This window comes from Nannospalax galili, unplaced genomic scaffold (genome assembly GCF_000622305.1).
Source record: "Nannospalax galili isolate Female #2095 unplaced genomic scaffold, S.galili_v1.0 scaffold1183, whole genome shotgun sequence".
Classification (NCBI taxonomy): Eukaryota; Metazoa; Chordata; class Mammalia; order Rodentia; family Spalacidae; genus Nannospalax; species Nannospalax galili.
In genome coordinates, this window is record NW_008350356.1 from 414,313 (window position 1) to 427,980 (window position 13,668).

The 13,668-nt window shown below is 46.5% G+C and overlaps 1 long non-coding RNA gene across 1 annotated transcript; it reads left to right on the top strand.

The window, feature by feature from the left end:
• Positions 1 to 289: 289 nt before the first annotated feature.
• On the top strand, positions 290 to 12,402 carry LOC115072807. The gene is made up of 4 exons (XR_003851825.1): positions 290 to 359; positions 2,603 to 2,741; positions 6,334 to 6,484; positions 11,330 to 12,402. It is a non-coding gene; the product is annotated as an uncharacterized LOC115072807 (long non-coding RNA).
• Positions 12,403 to 13,668: the final 1,266 nt, after the last annotated feature.

A 13,668-nucleotide genomic window follows, 5' to 3' on the forward strand; every position in this document is an offset into this window, starting at 1 on the left:
TCTTCTTAATGTATGCATAGCCTTAATATTTTATTTTATGGATGAGCCAGTTTATTTAATTTATTACCTGTTAATGGACTCTTAGGTAGGCCCACCCATCTTCTTTTTCTCTTAAAGCTCCAGTGAGCATACATGTACAGTTGGATACATTCATATGAGTGAAAACCTGTGGCATTCAGGATTTGTGCATTTAGAATTTTGACTGATATTGCCTCATCGCTCTCCAAAGAGGCTGTGCTCATTTACACCATCAATTTGAATGTTTTTTTTTTCTTTTGCATGTGCTCAGCAAATGCTGTGGAAATTGCTCCTGACAGTTATTCAATTATTGTTGTGATTCAACTCTCCACTCTGCTCAGGTGAGTCTACTGTATTCTGAAGTGCGACTGCAGTTCCATCTCAGCCCGTGCTGACTGGGCGCTACGGGAGATGATTTCTTTGTGAAGATAACGATACCTGTCTTGAAGAAGAGATTCAGGGACCTAGTAAATATTTAACCTCCTGCCTAGTGCCTGGTTGTTGAGCGACTTTTCCACTTCACCTTCTCTTCACCTCAGGTAGGACACCAGCAAACACTTGTTCCATCCAAGTCCAGCTTGGGGAACCAATGAGCTTATGGTCATTGCACATTCAGAAACCTTGCTGAAGTTTTCATGACCCCCACATTCAGTTATGAGGCCCCGTGTCAGATCATGACCCACAGTTTAAGAAGCCATGCTGTAAGCAGAGCTATAGATATGTCATGCACTGTTATGCATGCTCTCTACTGTATGCTGTCTTGTATATACCATGTGTACTGTATGCTATAGACCATACTATACACCACAGTGCATGCTATGCTGTATGTACTACATGCTAGAGGCTGGCCTATATGCTGTACACTAGGCTTTATGCTTTAGCCTGTCAGCTGTGCTACATGCTATGTATGTGCTGTGCCTTGCACGCCATATGCTGTAGACTGTGGTGTTTGCTGTAGACTAGGCTATATGTTATAGACTATGCCTTATGCCATTTATACATTATTCTGCAGACTGTGTTCTATGCTGTGGAATAGTCTGTGGAACACTCTATGATCTATGGAAGTTCCTTTGCTTCTGGGGGTGAGGAGAGCTTGGGGAAAGGAGAGGTCTCTTTGGATGACTAAGGCTTTTCTAAAGTACCTTCTGTCTGTTCCAGCCCATTCTATGATGTCAGTAGTGTTTGGCATGCTTTCAATGAGCACCTGGTATGTCCACTAAGGAAATCTAGTGTCTTTCTTTAGTCCAGCTCGAATCTTAGAGCAAGAGATGGAAATGGAAGAAGCCATTCAGAACCAAGTCCTCCCGAACAGCTTCTGGAGGAAAGAGTGACCAGCTCTGAGCTCTGGGCTCTGGCTTCTGACTCTGGACTGGCCCTGGGCACTGCAGTGGAGGAGGACCCTGGTCCCTATGTGTGTGCTTATATTGGCTTGGCTTTAAGATTCAAGTGAAGCTATGGGCTGTGCACCTCAGCGTTGGCCTTCACCCAGGCCTTGGACATTTGGGAGAGATGAAGTTGATTGTTCTCTTCTTCAACTTGGCCTGGGTCCTTCTATTCTTCTTTTAACTCCATTCATAAAATGATGTAGGTCTATGCATATGTTATGGCATAAGCATGTACACACAAATCTGAGAAGAAAATTAGCAAATTTATTATCCAGGCCCTGGCTTAGGTCTGTTGTGAAGGAGTGAAGACCCCATGGCTTGAACACTGGTATCAGAACTTATCAAGTGTTGACTGAATTTTGAACCCAGTGGTAAAAAAAGCAAGTGTAGAATTCAAACACAGAACTGTAAACTCTTGAACACTCCCTGAGAGCCTTAGTGGTTTTAAAAGGGATGGGCATCTCTTAGATGGCAAATGATTACCTTTCACAATATAAGCACGAATTGGGTCATAATTAATGATTTCAATATATGGTCTTCATTGCCTTAGACAGGAGCCTTATATTCCTCTTTATGGGGAGAGGGGGAGGGGTGGGCACTGCTACTTGCAGATAAAAGTTTGCTTGAAAGATTTTCTGTCACACAGAGACAGTTCGGAGTGTGCCATTTTTCTCCCTCTTCCTTTCATCCTTCTCTAGTGCTGGTTTTGCAAATTTTGAAATATGATGGTTTCTTAGCGCTTCTTGAACATCCTTGTACATACCAGAGTGCCCGGTACAGAGGCAAAGAGGAACAGGCTGTTTGTTCCAAGTGTGTTCTTGCAGCTCTGGTCTTTCTTGTATCTCCTTCCTCAGCATCCTCCCTTTTATGCCTCCTTGATTTGTGACACAATCTGTAGGGGGTAAGGAAGGTTGAACTGATGCCTAACTTAGGTATTAGGATCAAAGTTGTCTGGCACTGCAGACTAAAAGAACCATCCTATGTGATTCCCATCTCTATTTCATTTAGCAAGTGTTTAACTGAGTGCTGACTGTGGTCAGGATAAGTAGAAAGACTAATAAGGGCAGTCCCTCCCTTTGGAGAATTATTGAGCCCAGCCTCACTTCTTATTCATCTCTTTCATGCTCTGCCAGCCGGGCCCACTCTCTCTTCCTCTCCTACACCCACACTAACATCCCAAATGATCTCCCCATTTCCAGGATGGACACACAGTGTTCCTACCCAGCCTTCTGTGCCTATGGCCCAAACCACCCATGTGTGCCAGGGAGAATAGATTTCCTTCTACACAGATGTGAGGACACAAGAGCAGAGAAAGCACCAGGCCTGCAGTGGTGGCAGGTGAGTGTAGCTCTCCAGGGTGATCTTATAATATTTGGGGCCGTTTAACATTCCATGTCTCCACCCAAAGCCACGGGTGTGACTAGGGTCCTGTTCTTTTAGTCAAAAAAATCATAGAGTAGATTAAAAATAACTGAAATAAATAAAAAAGAAGTAAATCAGGAAATAGCTTTCCCTTAATGGGTCTCAAAACTGATACCTTCACCCTCCTCCCTCATGTGGTATTTTAAATCTTTTTTTTTATTTAAATTTTTTTATTTTTGAGAATTTCATACATGAGGATTGTCTTTGCATTATTTCCATCTCTCTCAGTCCCCCTCCAACTTCTCCCATGTCCCCCCACTCCCTCTCGGCTTCTTGTGCTCTTCTTTGATTATTATTGCTACATATACACACATACATTTACAAATATACATATATACTATATATAGACACATATATAGTGCACTGAGTTCATTTAGTGGTGCTTGTGTGTACCCATGTTTAGGGCTGTCAGTTTGGGATTGATAGCCTCTCAGGGAACTAGTCCCTTAAAAATAAACCCGATTCTCCCTCCCTCAGCATCCACTGATTCATCTTGAGGTGGAACTCTTCAGCTCCTTCCCTGATTCCATCCCTCCACCTCCCACCCCCAACCTCAGTGCGCCCTGGCATATCAGCTGGTTTTGTAATTGCAGGTATCACTAGACTACCATACTGTGGGGATTTCATTGGTATGGCTCCCTGACCATACCAATGATGCTTTCTCCCTTCCATGCGGCATTTCAAACTCTAAGAGGGGACAATTGTGATAATTTTCCTTTAAAAATATGAATGGGTTATCAGGAAAACATAAGATGGGGTCCAAAGCTGATAGTGAGAGAGGTTCCATCTCCAATGGCTCCAAGCCTACGGCTATCTGGCTAGCTACCTAGGAACAGCATAGTGACCATATAGGTTCATGATCATTAAATGAGAGGACTTCCTGGCAGGGGCAGAGTGCACACAAGTCACTGAGTTCTCAAAGTAGAACTGAGTACTTCCCCTCCCCACATCCCCAGTCTCCAGAGTCACAGGCAGGAGCTCCCCTGCCCCTAAACCCATGCCTACACAGATGCCTGCTGGGACTGCATTCTAAGAAGTAGGCCCAGTGGCACCTTAAATCCATGGTCGGGGCCCTCCAGCCACCTGGAAACCCTGGGTAAGGCACACCCACCTCCCACTGAGTCCCTGTCCTCCCCACCCCATGTCTGGGTAAAGGCTTCCACTCAGTGTATGTGTAACTCAGAGCCTCATGACACTGAAATGCTAAGTGAAGAGCAATTAACTTTTGCTTCTGAAAACCCACTTTAGCTTCCATAACTCTTTGGGGGCCATTTCAGCTAAGCCAAACCTCCCTCACTTTCTCCCTCAGCAATAAATTACCTTCCTGGCTTTAATTAGCTGCTGGAGTGTGAGGCCGGCTGGGTGCTGACGTGGCAGCTTTCCCCGCAGGTCCCATTGTCACTCTAGGAGAATGACAGCTGTGGGAGCTGCCAGCACCTGAGGGAGGCCACGATGGGCCAGCAGCAGACCCTCACCTGACCACAGGTGTGAAGGGGGAAGCCCAAAAGTCCAAGTCTGATGGAGGCCAACTTCTAATGTCAATGAAATTAGTTGGGAGGGTCTTAGACATGCACTGTGGAGTTCTCAGCCCCTGTCCATGTGTCCCACCACCCTATGTTTCCCTCTTATCAGACTCCCTTCTTTACACTGCCACCAACACACACACACACACACACACACACACACACACACACACCAGCTCCAGGTATCCACAATCTTTATTTCCCTTATTCTTGCTAAGGGAGAAATTACTGGCAGAGCTTAACATATAAGCCCTCCCAGGAGACTTTGCTGTATAATTGTGAGCTAAGCCTGAATCAAAATGAGTAAATCTCTAAGAATGTGATTTGAGTCATATCTGTGGGCCGAAATGGTATTAGCTGGGAGAGAAGTGAAAAGGCAGGATCCCCAACAGACTCTAAACCCCAGATTAAGGTTGGAGCTGTACCAGCCCTACCTCTAACTATAGTGGGTCTTTGTCACCTGGCCCTGGGCGATGTGTGCTCCTGGCCCTGAGCTGTGTGTGCTCCGCTCTGTGTGTGTGTGTGTGTGTGTGTGTGTGTGTGTGTGTGTGAGGAAACCACAGTTATCACTTAGAGCTGCACGCATCTACGGAGGCCTACGTTCATGTGCAGTCACCCAGCGCCCAGGCTGCACCCACACTTCATCCTTTGCATCCGGAAAAGGGATCCACTCCACTCACCGGGGAGGGCAAAGGAAGGAAGGGCTGTGGCCTAGCTCCCCTCCGTGGGAGTCTGATGCTAATGGCATCTCTTGGTCGCAGCTTACGCCTCCTCTGACAAGCAGTAACCTCCCTTTCAAAGCCCAATTACAGGCTGCTTTCTTCCACCTTTTTCCCCCTTGAGTTTTTTTTTTCTTCTTCTTCTTCTTAATGAAAAAGCCCAACAGGCCGGGCTTGTCGCACAGGCCGGTGACAGGCCGGCGGCCGCACCCCCAGCACCCAGGGTGTGAGCACCGCGGGGCGCGGGCCCCCAGCCTGCAAACCCTGCCGGTCCGCGCGCCTCCCCAATTAGCAGGCGGCTGTCAGCCCAGGCGGGGCGCGGGCGAGGCCGGCAGGCAGGTACCCGCTGTCACCGCCGCCAGACGCCCGCCATCCCGCCCCGCCTGCCGGCGCCCGCCTCCGCTGTCTGCATCTTCCCCAGCCTGTCACACACCCCACGCGGTGAGAAGTGAGCAGTTCCCCAGCCAGCACAGCGCAGGCGCCGCTCCGCGCCTCCCCGCAGCCCTGTGGCGGCCGGGTGCCAAAGGCGACCGGGAGTCCACACCTGCGGGTCTCCAAAAGTGATTTCTAGCAGGCCACCCCAGAATCCCACAGGACCGGCCAAAGGAAGGGGCTGAGACTGTGATCCTGCCACAGAGGGGCCTGGGGCACCCGGAGGGGCTGGCCCCAGTTCCCCAGGGAAGACCCTCACCTTCTGAAGGCTGGTCTCAGTCCATCACCAGGGCTAAGCTCAGGGGACTAGGCCCCTCACTAAGGCCCAACCCCCATGTCTGAGGTGATCCTTCTACTTCACCTACTCAGGAATCTGAGTGACAAATCCTTCCCTTGGGGCTTTTCCTGGGCAGCACCCCACCTTCAGGAGGCTCTCCTCTGCCTGTCTGAACAGCCAGGTGATGACTCTGAGACCTCCCAGGGGTGGAGGAAACCCGTGTTTTCTTTGGAAAGAGCCCCTGACCATGCTTTTTCAAATCTATAGGATGCCGTCTCCTTGGACAATAATGCCGCCAGTGCCCTTTAGGGTGCACTCATGATATGTTCCCTCCTCCTTTAAGAGTTCATCCAAATAGGGCTGTCAGTTACCTGGACAGAAAACTGCACGTCATGAAGCTGCTCCCCGTAACCGTCCAGAGACGGTATAAAAAGCCCATTTTCTGCTGTAAATCGGGACACTGGCCCCTTTGGACGTCACTCACCCTTCTCTTTGGTGTCGCTTCACTTTATTCTGCAATGAACTCTGACACGATGTTCTTGGAATCCATTCAACAGAAAACAGGAGGACCAGAGAACAAAGGGCAAGCAGAGCAAGATCCTGGTAAATCTGTGCAACCCATTTGGCAGAGGGAAGCTCAAAGTGGGATATCCCAACTGAATGTATGGAGGACTCTCGAGTCCTTGGTCTTCAACTGTACACTAATCGGTAGGTTTGCCACAAGAAGAGCTTCTTGTGCCCTGATGTGTCTCCTAGACCTGGGGTGGGCAATGTTATTGGTAGAGTATGGATAATGGCATTTGACGGAGAGGTTAAAAAGCATGAATCTGAGTTGCTTTATCCAGGAATGCTGAGAATCTTCTCAGTGAAAGGGGCTTCTGTTAAGACGTAAAATGTTCTCCACAGACTCATGTGTTTGAATACTTGGCCTCCAGCTGGTGAACTGTTTGGGGACGTTGTAGGATCTCTAGTACTGAAGGAAGAGGGTGACTGGAGGAAAGCTGGAGGTTTGAGGGTTATAGCCTGGCCCACCTCTGGCCTGATCGACTGCCTTTTGGTCCCCTGAGATGTGAGGAGTACCTATCTCAGTTCCACAGCCATGAGCTCCACCAAGTAGCCCCTGCCACAATGGACTTTAATCTGTGAGCCAAAGCGGGTCCTTCTTCCTGTAATGATTTTGCCAGATAGTCTAAATGAAGGACCAAGTGGAAAAGGAGCAAAGCCACTTCGCACGGGGATCATCAGTATCCAAGGCACAAGCATCCTACTCACTGGCTGCTGAATGTTTAAAGTCACTTCTGTTTACCTTTAAGGAGCTAGGCAGAGAGCCTCCTAGGTTATCTCTAGCTATACTGTGGAGGGAAAGGGTACTAAGGGGACAGGCTTCGGCACTAAGCCTCTCATACTGAGGAAGTTAGTAAATGATCCTATGTTCTGGAGACACCGCCAGGCCACACCTCAGGTAGGGGTTGTATTTTAAAGTCAGCGGCGGGGTGAGTCCAAGCCAACATTATTTTGGAGGAGTCTTTCATTGCAGGGACGAGCGCCTGAAGCTTAAAAGTAAAGAGTTCATGCTTTGATTTCCTGGGCATCCTCCTTCTGAAGGTCTGGGAGAAAGTGGAAGTCAGGTCTAGTTTGAATGGAGTGAAGAAAATAATAGAATAAGTCAAGGCATTTGATCTTTCTCCTCAGTGCACACAGAGTGTTCAGTAGAGGTCATGGGTAGAGACATGCAGAGCTCACTCTCCTCCATTAAGGCCATGAAGGCCAGGTAGAAAGGTCTCAGAGGATATGCTCTGAAGGACAGAAATAATGTAAACACAGTACTCATGCATGAAATTCTCAAAAATAAAACAATTTAAATTTGAAAAAAGATTTAAAATACCACTTGAGGGGGAGGAAGGTGGAGGTGGCAGTTTGAAGACCCATTAGGGGAAAGCTGTTTCCTGATTCGCTTCTTTCTGTTTCGCTTTAGTTCTTTTTAATCTGCTCTGTTATATGATTTTTTTAATTAAAAGAGTGGGAGAAGTAAGTGAATGAAAGTTCTTTGAAACTTTTTGCTCTCCCTAGTCCTTATTGTGAACAATGTAATTGTCTAGGTAACACACTTTGTGGACAAAGTTGAATATAGTTGTATCTATGGTTTAAAAAATGCACTGAAAATTGGGGCTGGAGAGATGGCTCAAGCGGTTAAGAACACTAACTATTCTTGCAGAAGACCCAGGTTTGAATCCCAGCACCCACATGGCAGCTAACAACTGTTCGTAACTCCAGTTCCAGGGGCTCCGAAGCCTCTTCTGTCCTCCATGGGCATTGCATGACACGGGTGCACTTACCTACATGCAGACAATATACACGTAAAAAAATTTAAAAAAAGAAATAAAATATTAAAAAAAGAAATATACTGAAAATAAATGACACTTCCAGGAGACAAGCTATAACAGCCAATCCAATACTTCAGCAAGTCACATTATAATGCTAGGTCTTGGGAATACATTATGGCAATGTTAATCTGAAAAATAGACAATGACATTGAATTCCCTGTGTACAAGACATCTACCCAGCAATCTGTGGTAAACCCAAACATTCTTGAGCATTCCTTCTGACAGATGTCTTCCATCTTATTAAAGCATATTTAAATTCAGTGTGCTTGGGCAAATAGTACTCCCTTGCCTTGAGAGTGATTCCTGTTCTAGTTAGTTTTGATTGCTGTGATTTATTTATTGTGTGACCAAGAGCAGCTTGGGGAGGAAAGGGTTTATTTCACATTATAACTCCCAAGCAACAATCCATCTCTGAGGTAAGTCAGGGCAGCAACTGAAGGCAGGAACCCAAGGTAGGAGCTGAAGCAGAGACCATGGAAGAAGATTGCCTACTGGCTTGCTTACCCTGGCTTGCTCAGCTACCTTTTTTATATAACCTAGACCCACCTGCCTAGGGACGGAACCATCCACAGTGGGCTGGGCCCACTTAGATCAATTAGCAATTAAGAAACTGCCTCACAGACATTTCCATAGGCCAATTTGATGGAGGAAATTCCTCGGTTGAGGTCCCTCTTCTCAGGTGTCTCTAGTTTGTGTCAAGATGACAAAAACTAACCAGCAGATCCCTCAATTCAGAATACAGTTGGAACCTCAGTGAGGGTCTGAACAGCATGAACATTGTCAGAGGCTGAGCAGTTATGTTCCCAACTGCAGACCCAAACTTTCTAGGGAGTCTGTTGTTAATCCAAGGTCAAATTGGTACTTGGTTGTGGGTCTGAATAAATGAAGATGAAGTGGTCTTGGATTGAGTTGAATGTGTCTTTAGATTGGAGAACACATTTAGCCAAGTATCATGTGTTGAGCTAGCACCAGGCACCTCCTGCCATCATGGTGAATGAGTGTAGGCAGTGTTTGTAAAACAGATCGCTTTTTCTTTGCCTGGCTGGAGGAGGGAAGGATTTACTTTGGCGATCAGGGTCAAAAGCCATAGCATGAAGCTGGTATGGCCAGAGAGTCCTTGTGTCATCTACTCTCTGGCAGCCTTCCGTGTACTGGATTTACCAGTGAGTGGATGAGGGGCACAAGGTGATGGGGTTCTCTCTGGCAGAATAGGGGTGGTAGTGCTGGCATATCTATGGGAAGAGTTGCTGTATAAGAAGGAATGTCTTCATTTTCTTCTAGAAACAGACTAATGTCTTTGTGGGATGAGGCGAGAGTGGAATCCCAGGGCCATTATTTAGATGACGACAGAAAGAGGAAAGGAAGGGAAAGGAGCTGCCGACCATTCTGTGCCTTTAGGTAGAGGAAGTCTGCCAGAGGGCAAGAGAAACACTAATTAACAAGGCTAAGAGCCTTCTGGAAGTCAGGGCTTTTACTCTCTTGCTGTATGTAGACTCTCGTTCAATCATCCTAAATGAAGCATGCTTTTCTGTCCTCGAAGTCTTCAGGGAATACAACTCTAGAAATATATTTCTATAGAATATGTGGAGACTTAAAAATTCCAAAATCTATTCCATAGAGAACAAAATGGATTAGTTTATTTAGAGAATGGGTGGTCAAGAGGGAAGCCAGCTAACTTAGAACAGTTCTTTGTTATTGTTGTTGGGAGTGTGTGTGGTGTGTAGTTTGTGTGTGTGTGTGTGTGTGTGTGTGTGTATGTGTGTTAGATGAGTGAGTGTGTGTGTGTGTGTGTGTGTGTGTGTGTGTGGTGTGTTTGGGATCAAACTCAAGGCCTTGTGTGTGTCAGGCAAATGTTTTGCTATTAGTTACAGTCCCCACCCAGAGCAGTGCTTTTTAAAATCTCTATCAAATAAGGGCAGGAAGACATAGAAACAGGACCTAGGGGATGCCGTGGCCGAGAACATCTCCACAAAAGTGTTAAATGTCCAAAGTGTAGTGTTTCATATTAAAATTTTATCCATGCCTACATGTATATGAGTGAACCTATGTTGTGTAATGCCTGCAGAGGTCAGAAGAGGGCGTTGGATCCCCTGGAACTGGAGTTACAGACTGGAGTTAGCTGCCGTGTGGGTGCTGGGAATCAAACCCAGGTCCTCTGCAAGAGCAGCCAGTGCTCTTAATCGCTGAGCCATCTCCCCAGTTCCACAGAATCTATTTTGGAGCATGGAATGCAGAGGGCACGAAGTGTCTGTTGTGGTTTAGTTATGGCGTTAGTATGTCTTCCAACAGCTTTCTCACTATGATAAAAACCACCTATGAGAAAACCAACTTAAAAAGATGAAAGATTTATTTTAGCTGATGGTTCCAGAAATTTCAATCTATGGTGACTTTGGACCCGTCATGGCACAGTACATCGTAGTGGGAGCTTGCAGAAGAAGAGATCTGTTCACCTTGTGGTGGCTACAAAGCAAAGTAAAGCAGGACTTAGGGCCAAGATCCCAATATCCACTGCAAGGACACATTCCCCATGAGCTAATTTCCTCCTACGAGGCCTTACCACATGAAGGTTGTGATACCTCTCAGTAGGACCACAGGCTGGTGACTAAGCACATGATATTTGGGGGACATTTAAGATCCAAACCATAACAGTTTGCCAGATGAAGCTTGATCCCCAGTGTAAGCACATAAGTAGGTGCTGGGTCTATAGGAAGAGGGGCCTTGCTGAAGGTGGAAGATGACTTTGCCTTGGAGGTATCACTCTTTGAAGGAACTCATTTAGCTCCTGAAGCACCAGATTAGTTCTTCAGAGAATGTGTTGTTTGAAAAGAGGACGCCTGCTGCCTCCTCGAGTCTTGCTTCTTCTTTACCATGTGCCTTTCTCAGCCATGGGGCCAATAGCAGATGCTAAGGCAATGCTGTTTGGCCTTTCCTGTCTCTATCACTGTGAGCCAAATAAACTTCTTCTTTTTATAAGATACCAAGTACCAGCTTCTGTTAACAGCCATATCTGATCAGTTAAGACAGTAGTCTATCACTGTCAGTGGTGGGCCCTTTCGGTTTTCAGAGTCAATAAAAACGGTGGCATTTTCAGGTTTATGGATAAAATTTTGAGTTTATCCACAATAACTAAGGAGAGGTGTCCTGAGTACATTCTTTCTGTGATTACCAGGAGATGGCACGTTTGGGCAGTGAGCTTGGGTGGAGAGCTTCACGTTCGTCTGTCGTGGTTGGCCTCTTCTGTACAGGAAGCAGAGCACGGAAGGCTGCCATACTCATCCTATGACCCACTATGGTGTCCGTGGCCCACGGCTGTGTGTGTAGCCCCAGCACTGCTCCAGGAGGGCGTGTTGTTCAGCAGTTTCAATGGTAAATCCCATCCTTAAAGAAAGATAACGGTCATGAGTTTCCTTCTGTAGCCGCTCCAGTTGGCTACTGTCCCTGGAATCCATGTTGTCATGGTGGGCTTTTCTTTTTCAACGGGGCGGGGCATTCCAAGAGCTCAGAATTAAGGTGCATCACCAAGTTCCACAAAGCTGCCCTTGTTTTTTCTTTTTTACCTCTCCTAAGAAATTATTATGGTTTGGGGACTCTCAAAATTCCAAGGTTGAAATCACATGCAAGTCAAGTAGTCCTCTCTTATCATGCCACTGTCAAAACCAAAGAACAGGGCGATGGTGATGCAATGGTTGCCTGGCCCTGGGAAGGGGCTCCACCTTCACTTAACTAAGCTCTTCATTCCCCAGACTGTTTGGAATTGCTCCCACTTACCCTGTCTCTTCCTACCTTCTCCCTAGTCTGTTTTCACCCTCCATCCCCAAGTCCCTAAACTAGGCAAGGTGAGCAGCAGGGTCAGACCACACTATGTGAGTGCATATTCCCTGTTGATTTATCTTTGGAAAGGACTCTTTCCCAACGTGAGGAAGGCAGTCCCAGTCCATTACTGTTCCACTACTAATGACTTTAAACTCAAGCTACACAGCAGCTGCTGATGGGGTGGAGCAATGACAGGAGAGAAAGAAGAAGCTCGGGAAGATGCTTTACTCGCATCAGCCCTCTGATAAACGAGGTGTCTGCTAGTGTGTCCAGAAACTCAGGTCCCTTCCGTCTCCAGAGTCCAGGGCTTCAGCACACAAAAGGGGCAGCCACTGCTTCTCTTCAAACAGAGGACTTGTTGCACTTGGTGGCAAAGAGCCCACAAATAACTGAGCTGTGCTTTGGAAATGGATCTGATGAGCCTTTTAATAGAAGAAAATCATCATTATTTCCCAAGAGTTCACATTCCCATAACATTTTTATTAGCAGCTTCTCTTCTAAATAAAGTTCAGTAGATTGATTTTGGTAGTGCTTTCTCATTTTGAATATTCCCTTAAATTATGACTGTGGATGTAGTCCCATCGCCACTACTGTTATTATTGTTATCAGCATCAGCAACTCCATTGTTATATTTATGTTGCACTTAGAAAGCTCTCAAAACACTTCAGGTATATTACCTCATTTGTTCTCATAAAATCCTACGCAGAAAGGGAGGGTTCTGTATTACAAGTAGACATTCAGGACAGACCTCTGTGCTCTGTGCCTCTGGTTAAGTGGAAGGGGTCACACCCCTCTGAGTAGGACAGGGAAGCCCCTTTTCCCTTCCTTCTGATTATTCCTCTACCCTCTCTAGAGCACCGGGACATTGCTTTGGGGTCAGCCACAACTACTCAGAGGCTGGACACCTCAGAGAACCAGACTCGGGTGGAATGGAGGGCACTTACTATTGTGTGGGGTGTGGAACCTTGGGAATCACCTTGACCACCTAGGTGCTGACATGAACTCTTGTGTCACTTTAGCCCCAACAAGCCAACCTCCCTTAAAAAGTAATGCCATAGAATAGTAGAAAGATATTGGCTTCGGATTCAAGAGATCTGAGTTCAAATCCTGATTTTGTTGCTTAAAAGCTGTGCTTCTTGAGCTAGTCTCTTAACACTGCTGAGATTCCACTTCCTCCTCTATAAAAGAAGTGTTAATGCTGCCTGTTTGGGTTTTTGTGAGGATTAATGTGATAGTCATTTTTTGTTGTTGTGACAAACTACCCAAGAGAGATAAATTAAAAGGAGGAAACATTTATTTTCACTCACAGTTTGAGAGTTTTGAGAGTATAGCTGGCTTGGCTCCTTTGGTTGGGCTTGAAGTGAGTTACAGCATCAAGCAGAAAGGGTGTGATGGAGTAGAGCAGCCAGGGAGGGAGGGAGGAAGAGAGAGAAAGAAGGAGGGAGAGAGAGAAAGAGGGAAGGAGGGGGAGAGAGAAAGAGGGAAGGAGGGGGAGAGAAAGGGAGAGGACACACAGAGAAAGGAGAGAGGAGAGAAGAGAGAAAGAAGAGAGGAGGGGGAGGGAAAGAGAGAGGACAGAGAGAGGGGGAGAGGACACATGATAGAGAAGAGAGAGGGAGAGAAAAGAGATAGAACCAACATATAAGACAGAGAGATAGAGAGGAGGAGACACATGGAGAAGAGAGAGGAAGAGGA